This window comes from Spermophilus citellus (genome assembly GCF_964194105.1).
Source record: "Spermophilus citellus genome assembly, chromosome: 1".
NCBI lineage: Eukaryota > Metazoa > Chordata > Mammalia > Rodentia > Sciuridae > Spermophilus > Spermophilus citellus.
This window is the reverse complement of record NC_138182.1, coordinates 191,174,195-191,184,575: the sequence shown is the minus strand read 5'-3', so window position 1 is coordinate 191,184,575 and position 10,381 is coordinate 191,174,195. Positions and strand designations below refer to the sequence as shown.

At 53.8% G+C, this 10,381-nt stretch overlaps 1 protein-coding gene and 1 long non-coding RNA gene across 4 annotated transcripts in view; one reads left to right on the top strand and one right to left on the bottom strand.

Moving 5' to 3' along the window:
- Nucleotides 1–1,538: 1,538 nt before the first annotated feature.
- Nucleotides 1,539–8,937, bottom strand: LOC308643614. Of its 2 annotated transcripts, none has more exons than XR_014020756.1 (3): nt 7,524–8,937; nt 7,105–7,210; nt 1,539–3,025 (listed from the first exon to the last, which is right to left on the bottom strand). It is a non-coding gene; the product is annotated as an uncharacterized lncRNA (long non-coding RNA). The 2 variants fall into 2 exon arrangements; XR_014020757.1 differs by lacking the exon at nt 1,539–3,025 and adding an exon at nt 3,042–3,251.
- Nucleotides 6,415–10,381, top strand: part of CXXC5 (CXXC finger protein 5) — a 37,358-nt gene continuing 33,391 nt past the window's right edge. Inside the window, exon 1 of one of the 2 annotated variants that reach the window (XM_081283560.1) lies at nt 6,415–7,037. The gene's annotated coding sequence lies outside the window, so the exon portion shown is untranslated. The other variant, XM_081283561.1, reaches the window with a different exon arrangement.

Below are 10,381 nucleotides of genomic sequence, written 5' to 3'. Positions count from 1 at the left end.
AAGGCAGCCTTTGTTGTCCCCCCTCACCCTCAGGACCCCAGCACCAGGAAACAGGTTAGAAGGATGCTGAGGATACTCTCCCAGTTCTGAGCAGTGTCTATTTCTCACCCCATTCATTATCCAGTCCTGGTGACACCCCAGGTGGAGTGGGTGGGACAAGCATAATTATCTGCTGAGACTTGCCCAGGGGTTCCCCCAGAGGGCTCCCACCCATCCCAATGTCTGGCTCTTTCCTCTGAGAAACAAAGGTCAGGGATACAGCACAAGACAGGAGGGCAAATTAGATTGAGAAGCTCTCAGAATTTAGAGGGAAGGGCCATTCCCTTTGAAATGCCCCTCCTCCTGCTTTTGATAGTTGGGGGAAGGACTTGCCCAGGTGCTGAGACCTCTGGCTCTGACCTCTGACTTTTGACTTCTGGTGTGGGGGGTACTCAGGCCAGAGTCATGGCGGGGGTGGAGCCCAGGGGACCCAGTGGCGGCTCTGGGAGTTAACGATTTACGAGGGGCCCCTTCCTGAGGCCTCCCTCCTCCCTGGCCCAGCGGGCAACCCGTGACTGCCCAGGCGGCTAGACACAGAACCAGTCCCACCAGTTCAAAGAGCAGTTCATCCTGGGGCCCACCCCTTGCTCTTCCTGAGCACCCCATTTTGTAGAGTCTAAAGAGGAAGGCAGAGGAGGGGTTGGTGGACTGGGTGTTTGGGGCCCCTACTCTGGTCCATTTTTGGAAGTCCTGGTGGGAAGAGCATTTAAAACCGTACTCCAGCCCCTGGGGCCAGGTAGCTGAGAGGCAGCAGAGCTTCAGCAGGCCTCCCCCATACTTCACCCCATCCTGCAGGCCTTAGGCAAAGCACTTTCAGGCCAGGCTGTCTTCTCAATGCCTAGGCATCCTCCCGCAGGTCTAGGACCTTCAGGTTTGAAACATGCCCTCCCCTTCCCCCAAGGCCTCCTCTTCAGTTACCTTCTCTCCCTTCAGCAATGTTTGCCTTTCCCTCTTCATGATGAGGGGGGTGGGGTGGGGCTTGAGCTACAGCTTTGGCCTCTGGGAGCATTCAGTCCCATTCCCACAGCACAGGGAGCTGAACCATGATTTTGCCTAGAGAAGCCAAGGGTTACTGTCAGGGGCATGATACCCTGCCAGATTGTCCTTACTCCCTCTCCCCCCTCTACATACTGAGTTCCTTGTTCCTGGCAGACGATGTGAAGCTATATCTATGGTTGTCTATGGCATGTATGTAACTGTGGTTGGGCATGGGAAAGTGTATGTATGACAAGCCGAGTGTGATTTCTGCTCTTTCCCAGGCTTTTTGTGTTGGGGCTAGAGTCCCTCTTTTGCCCCACTCCCTTCCCTTCTGTTTACATAAGGTCAAGGCCAGGCATGAGCCATCAAACTGATTGCTCAGAAATGGGCAAGTCTGGACCACTTGGGAGACAGACCTATGAGGGTGTGTTTTTTTTTTTTTTTTTAATTGTTGTTTTGTTTTGTTTTCTGGTACTGAGGATTGAACTCAGGGGTGCTTAACCACTGAGCCACATTCCCAGCCCTTTTTTATATTTTATTTAGAGACAGGGTCTCACTGAGTTGCTAAGTTCCTCACCAAGTTGCTGAGGCTGGCTTTGAACTCGCAATCCTCCTGTCTCAGCCTCCTGAGCTGCTGGGATTGCAGGCATGAACCACCACACCCAGCTCTGACCTATGAGCTTTTTGATTATTCCTTTTAGTTACACAGCTCTCTTGCCCCTTCAAATATCATGGGGTCAATGGTGAGGGAAACCTAAGGTCCAGTGGTTACTGTGAAGGCTGAGACCCCAAAGTCCTGGGCAGTTAAGCCCCTCCCTGCTTCTGCCCATATTGGAATTTTGACTGAGATCACTGTCCAGTATGACCCCATTGAAGACTATCCTGTACCCTGTCCTAGCAGGCAGGGATGCCAACACCCTTGCTTCCATCCTTGAAACCATAACTCTTAAGACTCCTCTCTATGCAGCATTTCTGGTCACTGGATGTTTAATCAGTCCTGGCCACTAGCTGATACATGGCAGTTGTAGAAAATGCCTCAGACAAGGCATAGATTGAAATCCTGGTTTTGCTACATTGTAACATTGAACAGGTGACACAGCCTGAGGATTAAATAAGTATGTGCACAGAAAGCAATTAATATGGTGCCCAACACATAGTAAGTGCTTAGAAAGAGGTAGGCTATAATTGTTATTATTTGACCTACCTAGAGCCAGGCTTCAGGTCTAGGGCAGTTTGGTAGCCTCAAAGAATTTTCATTGATTGTGGCAGTGGAGAACAGGGAGATAGAGGAGCAAATATAAGCTTTTGGGGGGTTGGGATATATGCCAGTGGTAGAGGATTTGTGTAGCATGTATGAAGCTCTGAGTTCAATCCCCAGCGCCATACACACACACAAAAGCTATTTTAGCCAGCTGGGGTGGCACCCATCTGTAATCCCAGTGACTCTTGGAGGCAGAGATAGAAGGATTACAAGTTCCAGGTCAGCCTTAGGCAATTTAGTTAGACCCTATCTCAAAATAAAAAGGACTAGGGATATAGGTCAATGGTAGAGTGCCTGTGGGTTCAATTCTCAGAACCAAAACAAAAATTTCTCTGCAGTATGGTCACTGTGGCCATAGGAGGGGACAAGGGGCCCAAAGCAGGCCACAGAGTATAGCTATGCAGTGCATGCACTTCAAAAAGGCACCTAGCAAAGGTAGCTAGGAAGGCTAAAGGGCAGTCCATGGGCCTCTTGCACAGGTTTCTATATATGCTTTAAGTGGATGACTTTTTCTAATTTGTACAAATGCTACTGGTGGCCATGTAGGCATGGCCCAAACTCAGGCTGGAATTGACACAAAAAGCTCCCAGTGGAAGTGATATATATGCTGTTAGTCTTCAATGGAGTTTATGGGGTGAGCTCTTCTAGGCAGAGGGATGAGCACATGTAAAGTCCTGGAAATCTGCAAGAGGGCCTTGGAGTGTCTGAGAGGACTGCTGATATTAAATGGTGTTGGTCAGCAGAGACCTGGAATTGAAAGGAGAAGAGGGCTGGTTTGGGAAGGGTGGCCATGGTGTCTGAGAGGAATCATTTGGGAGTAAGGGGCTTGAGCTGATTCTGTGCGCTCTGGGAAGGCACTACAGGATTTGATTCAGGTGAACTCCTGGTCAGATCTGTATGGGAGAAACCTCAGGAGCACAGCAAATCTCAGGGTTAGAAAACAACATCAGTGCAGTCTCACTTTTTTCCTCATCTGAAAAATGGAGATGATATAAGAAGTTAATGAGATAATATACCTTAACTGTTTAGCACAATGACCTACTGAGGTAGGGTAAGGCTTTATAAATGCCAGACATGAATTTTATCAGCAGGTTTCAAGAGAGCACCATCAAGCTGGGAGGTAGCTCAGTGGTAGGGTGCTTGGGGCAAGGCCCTATATTCCATCCCCAGCACTGCAAAAGAGAACAAGAAAGAAGCACAACACCAGCACTCCTCCCTAGAAGACAGGGCAGCTGGGTACAAGGACTCTTGCTCCCCAAAGGTGCTGGAGACTTGAGGAACTGGCATCCTGACTTGAAGTTTGAATGATTACTTGAAAGAAGTCAGCAGAGAGCCAAGTGTGGATGGCCCAGGCCTTTAATCCCATCGACTCAGGAGGCTGAGCCAGGAGGATTGCCAGTTCCAAGCTAACCTCAGCCACTTAGCAAGACCCTGTCTCAAAATAAAAAGTAAAAAAAGGACTGGGGATGTGGCTCAGGTTGAATGCACCTGGATTCAATCCACAGTACCAAAAAATAAAAACACCTCAGCAGAAAGTTTAATAACGATGTGAGACAAGCATTCCTTTTTGGAGGTAGAAGAGGGGTAGCAAGTCAGAGTGACTTCTCTTCTTGGGGAAAGAGGATAAGGTGAGAATGGTTTCCACAAGGGCAAAAGCCCCCACCTCATCCTTCCTGGGTGTCCTCTGCTTGTCTCAACGTCCATAATGGAGAGTTCTATGTGGCTAGCTTTCACTTGACATTTCCTGTCATATTACATTTTCCATATTCTGGCCCTGTCCTCCCTTGTTCCCATCTGGGTTGAACAGGTAAGGGTCGAGGTCTCCACGGTTCTTGATTTCCAGGAGAAGGAAAAGGCTACAAGATTCACCCTCTGAACTGGGACTGGTAATTGTCATCATCGCTTCCCTGAGGAAACCATCACCATTGAGATCACCTGGTCTTCTTCCACTGTAGCCCGTAGACCTTCACCTTTGTAGTTGGGTGGAGGTGGGAATAAGGATCTCAAAAAATGGATAATGTACTCCTCTATTGTGATGTATGTAAGAAATAATAAAAAAATAAATTTTTAAAAAAGGATAATTAATAATAATTCCCTAATGGGGTAACTGTCTACCATCCTCCCATGGATCCTGGCATTAAGCTTTTTTTCAGGTGTACAGAATCAGGTTCTGCATTTCATATCAGGTTTCATGGGTTTGTAGGTTAGTTTCACTTTTTGGGTCCTAACTCGGAGGCCTGCTTTTAACTCCCAGGAAACAGGTCCTTCCTCACAGTTTGTGCCTCTGCTTTCCCTGAAATGGTAGATGGGAGCGGATTAAGTGCTAGCCATCCTAGAGCATCTAGACCTGTGATTCTGCTTCATTTTTCCCGTATGCTCAGTGACAAACAGTGCCTGCCCTCTCAAGGTGAGGCCCAGAATATCTTTAAGCAGTTTAGAGGTGAACATTCAGGGGTATACACTGTCTTAAAATTGTATTTCCAAACCAAGAACCTTAATTTTTACTCACATGGTATGTTTACTTGGGGTGTCTTTGAAGAAGCCTGCTGGAGAGGTGGAGAGAGGCTAAATGCCTCACCTAAGGGATATATATATATAATTTTTTTTTTGGGGGGGGGAGTGGTACTTGGAATTGAACTCAGTGGTGCTCTACTACTTAGTCAGCCTTTATTTTATTTTGACACAGGGTTTCCCTAAATTTCTGAGGTCGGCCTTGAACTTTTGATCCACCTGCCTCAGCCTCCCCAGTGGCTGGGATCACAGGCCCACCACACCCAGCAAGAAGTCATTCTTTGACACAATAGTTAAAGAAGAACATTTCAGCATTTGTGCAAGGAAGGAACTGGCTGGGAGGGGGATATCCCTGATAACTGGGAAGAGTCACTCCTTGTGGCCTGGGATGTCAGAGTGGGAGAGGCAAACATTCCAGAGGAGTCTTGCCCTTTTACACCACCCTCACCCCCAACAGGTTTGAGCTTCAAATCCACACTTAGAAGGCTTAAAGGTGGCTGTCGGCTGCTACTCCAGGGGGACACTGACCATGGCCTTTGCCCTGGCTGGGAAACTGCCACACAGCACAAAAGGAGAGAGGAAGCTGCAAGGTGGGAGCAGGTTTCCCTTCTCTGAGGGAGGCCTGTGGCTGAGGCACCCTGGCTGCAGTTAACTCCCTGTTATCTGGACCCCAATCAAGCTCAAACTGTAACTTTTAACCAGAAGGAGGCCAACTTCTCCAATGCATTGCCCACCCCACCCCCACCAATCCCGAGAATTGAGAACTTCCACTTTGGGATTATATACAGTTTGGGATTAGGAAGGAGTCAGGGCCTTGCTCTATAGGTCCCTGAGAAGACATCTGCAGCTGTAGGATTAGCCCAAACCGGGCAGATGAGGGGTGGTGAGGGTACTGGAATAAGGACGAGGATATACCCACCCAAATCTACGTTTTGGGTGGGCGTTTATTCTGCCAGAGCTGAGGTTTCATTCTCTTTCAACCAGTATCTATTGAGCCCAGCTGTGTTCCCTGCACTGTTTCATGCTCAAGAGTTCGTAGCCTCTTGAGTCTCAAGCCATTACAGTGTCGTCACCTTAACCCCAGGGCTCAGTAGGTTGGGCTGGCACCAGCCTCCCAAGAAACAGAATGTCCTTTCTCAGATCAGTTTCCTCACCTGTGAAATGGGAACAAAAAATTCCGCCCCTTTTTTCTCAGTGGACCTAGTGTCTACTGAATTACAGGAAGGTGCTCTGGGAAGGGTACGGTCTTTGAACACGCGCCTAGGTTCCACAGCCCTGAGCCAAAAGTCCCCAGCCCAACGCACACCTAGTAGGGGAGGAGGTGCTGTCTAACTCTCTCGATCCTTGTAGCTTCTTGCCCCGCTTACCAGGGGGCAGAGGACGGCAGGCTTTCTCGGAAGGTGTGTTTCCAGGCCCAGGCATCACAAAAGGGAGAGGCTTTTTTTTTTTTTTTGTAAAGTTGCGCGAAAAAAGGGTGAAGCAGGGAGCGCGGGGAAGCTGAACCTGGGCGGACCTCGCCACGGCGCAGGGAACTCCAGGCGAAGCGGCTGCGGCTCCAGCTCAGAGCCTGCGGCGTCCAAGTGGCCAGAGCTGCGCTGGGAGGGAGGCGGCAGGAGGAGGGAGGGGAGCCGAGGTGGAGGGGGGGGGAGGGAGCGGCTAGTCCGGTCCAGGTTTTGCCGGCAGCCCCCGGGCAGCGTTCAGAGCTCCTGCCCGGGCGGGCGCGCGGCGGCGGCGGCGGCGGCGGCGGCAGAGGCGGCGAAGCCTGAGCGGGGATGTAGAGGCGGCGGCACTGGCGGCAGCAGAGGCGGCGGTGGCGGCGAAAGCAGGCGTTTGAGCTGAGCAAGAGCAGCGAAGCCTCATAACCCAATAGTCCGACCCTGCGTCCCAGCCCTGCTCAGCCCGCGCCCAGCATGCGCGCCGCCTGCTGAGTCCGGGCGCTGCACGCTGAGCCCTCCGCCCGCCGCGCCGCGCTCCGCTCCGCTCCGGGGTGATTAGTTGCTTTTTGTTGTTTTTTAATTTGGGCCGCGGGGAGGGGGAGGAGGGGCAGGTGCTGCGGGCTCCCCCCCCTCCCCGCCTCGGGCCAGCCGCGGCGGCGCGACTCCGGCTCCGGACCCAGGCGCAGCGGGCGGCTGGGGCTGAGCGCACCGCGGCGGCAGTGCCCAGAGAGGAGCGCAGCTCCCCGCCCCGCCCCTCCCCCTCGGCCTCGCGGCGACTGCGGTGGTGGCGGCTCGGACGACTCGGAGAGCCGGTAGGTGTCGGGCCATGGCCCTCCCCCGACCCCCCCCCAGACCGGCCCCCTCCCCTTCCCCGCCTACCTCCCTCTCCTCCCCCGGGGCTCGGTGCGCGGCCGGGGCCGGAGTTCGCTGGAAGTCGGCGGAAAGTTTGGCTGCGCGGGTTCCCCCGAAGTTCAGGTGCGGAAAGCTAGGGACGGGGAAGGAGGGGTCCGTGTTTGGGAGGGGCGGGGGGCTCCCGCAACCTGAGCCGCGGAGCCGCGAAGCCTGGGAGACCTAGCGCCGGTGAACGTTTGGTGGCCGCTTCTATACCCAAGCCTCCCCAAGCTGCAGTATGCTCGGTCGCAGATCACTGAGTTCAGACAAAAAGAGGGGTTTTAGGGTCGGGGACGGCGGGCTGGGCGCCGTGGAGTGGGGTTGGGGCTTTTCCTGAGAGGTGCCGTCCCCTTCCCAATCACTCCAGATCGTGGGCACTGGGGTGGCGGGCGCCCCGGGGTCCTCACCTCTTGGTGTTAGGTGGGCGCTCCGCCTGCGGGGGTGACTGCTTGGAGATCTCTGGTGTGCATTCTCCGCAGCAGACCCCACTCACAACCCTGTGTTTGGGGGCGATGGTAACTGCCCTGAGCGGCTTCGACCACGCGTGGCTGAGCCTCCCCCTCCTCTTGGAAGAGGCGGCGGCCACTTCTGCATTTCCCCTCCAGCTCCTCGCCCCCGCTGCCCGCGGGGTGCCTGGCGGGCTGATCAAGTTTGACCTTTTTTTTTTTTAATCGGTGAAAGTATCACCCCCACTTCCACCGTGCCCCGCAGCCTCTCCCTCCCACCACAGCGATGGGGAGCCTTTCGGGCTGCCTCCCAAGCCCCGCGTGGGCTAAATAGCGTGCAAAGCCAGGGAGGGAGAATGGGGGTTTTCCCCTAGCTGCAGGGCTGTTGGAGGGGGATGCGTCCCAGGCTCCTGCCGAGCAGCTCTGGCTCCGAATTTACCCCTGAAGTTCTGCCCGAGCCCCCCTCCCCTTCGCTTCCCCGGAGCGAAGGGCTGAACCACCGCGAGAGGAATGTGTTAATTTTCTGACTGGGGGAAGTTGTCCTCGCCCGGAATGGGCTGTTTTCCGGCGGGGAGCGCGGGGTGCGCCTGGCTTTGTTTATTTGTAGGATCGACAGAAAGTGTGTGACCCCAGTTTTTAAATGGGGGTCCATCTCGGGACCTGTCAGAAGAGCTGAAACATCCAATGAGAGAGCAAGACCTCTCTTTTTTTCCTCTTCTCCGAGAATCAGAAGGGGTACACGGAGTTTGGGTTAGTGCCATGGGCTGCAAGGAGGCACCAGTGGATTTGGGGGGGTTCTGTAGCGACTCATCCCGAAAGACCTGCTCCCTCTAGTCTCCTGCGACGAGGGTCTGAGATTCAGCAGTTTCACCCTCTTTGCCCCCAGGATCCTGGGTGGTCCAAGAGTCGCATCTTTGGATTGGGGGCTGCAGAAAGGGGGGTCGTCGGACCATCCTCCCGATCCCCGCCTTTCCCTGCGCCGCAGGCGCTGTTTGCAGCCCTCGGTTTTGTAGTGGGCCCAGCCCCACCCCGCTCCTGGCGTTTGCTCTGGAAGCTCTGGGGAGGGGGGCGTGTGTGATCCCTTGGTCCTCTACCCCGCCGGAGCCGCCCCAGGGCCGCCGGCAAACAGAGTCCCTTTCAAGTTTTCCGCTGGGGCCGCCTGGCGGGGGCTGCAAACACAGTCGCTGCGGACTTGTTTGGAGCGCGATTTGAACGCCCGGCGCCACCTCAGCTGCCCCTGGCCGCTGGGGTGGGGGGGTTCGGTCCCTGAAATTAGGAGCATTTAAATGAGATATTTGGGGGATCTTACTTGCCTAAGATTGACTTGTCCTCCTCCCGAAAGACCCCCCCTCCAACTGCTGCTAGGAACCCAGAAACTAGAACCTGAAGCACCTTCCAATCCCGTTTTCTGAGATCCGTGAGGGGAGACATAGGGCGCTACCTCCCCGTAACGGCGGCGTGGTGTTGATTTAGCAGTTTCCCTAGATGAGAATCAAGCTGGAGCTTGTTGGGGGGGGGAGTGGCCCGCTCTGCAGCTGTCACCCCCCTCCCAGAACGAAATTGTTCTCTCCCCTTGGGGAGGAGGGAGAGGGGGTTGACAGTCTGATTTTTTTTTTCACCCCTGGAAAGGGGTGGGAACAGCTGAGGGAGGTTGGCCTCTGCATTTTCAGTCAGCCCTGGGAGCTTGGTTGATATAGCCCCCCTCTCCATCTTGGGACTCTCGGGAAGCCCCCGAGCCAGCCTTGAGCCTCCCTCTTCCCCCATGCCACTTTCCTTTCCAAGGTGGAGGCAGAGAGGTTCCTGTGCAGAAGACAGAGCTGGCTGGCTGGCTGACTGACTGACTGTTGGTGGCTTATTTATGTGTGTTTGGGCTCAGTTGTTTTCCTGGCTCAGCAGGTGACCCTGGCCTGGGCCTCCTATCTCTCCTGCAACAGAGCCTGTTGACTTATCCGAGGACCAGCGGCCTCCTCTTTATCACGTGAGGCCTGGAATGTCCACCCAGCCTGGCTGGGTTAGTCTAAGGTGGGGGGGGGAAGGGGAGGGGACTGTTGGGAAGGGTTCTGCATCCAGGGCCGAGGATGGCACAAGCCTGCTGTCTGTCCATGTGCTCCACCATGACCCTCAACTTTTTGCCTCTTTTCAGCTTTTTGCCTGTCTTTTACCCATTTGGCATGTGCGAAACTGAGGCCCATAGAAGTCTGGGGGCAGGGTTGCATCTGGATAAAGAACCACATCTGGGAATTTAGGACCCCACTGCCGCAGTCTTGGCTGGGCACAGAATCACGAGCCACCACACAGCTTTGTCGATTCAAACAGCAATCCTTTATTCCCGAACTCACACCGGCCTCCACACACGTTCTGGGGCAATCCCAGTTCTGCTGCCACCCAATTCACCTACTCCACGAGGCTATTTCCCAAAAATGCTCTCTGAATCTCACGAGAGTTCAACAGGAGCTTAGGCAGCAGGAACGCCCTAATTCCAGCAGCAATAATCCTCAACATCGAACTTCCCTAAAATCCAAGGTCTTAAACTGGGAACGCCTTGTCTTAAACCGGGAATGCCCTAAACCCAAGGATTGGGATACTTCCTCAAACTGCAGGATACACCCTAATCCTGAATCCACCCTCGTCCTTGGGCAGGGTCACCTAACATGCAATGTCAACAGCGAAATTAACATGGGGTACGCTGGCAAGGAAATTTCCTACTTGGTAATGGCCCTCAGCATCTCCCCCCTTCTGATTAATTAAACAACAAGCAATGTGGCTTAAGGACCGTGCCTGGTAGGTTGTCCAATTCAACATATGGTTCTTACCCGTCA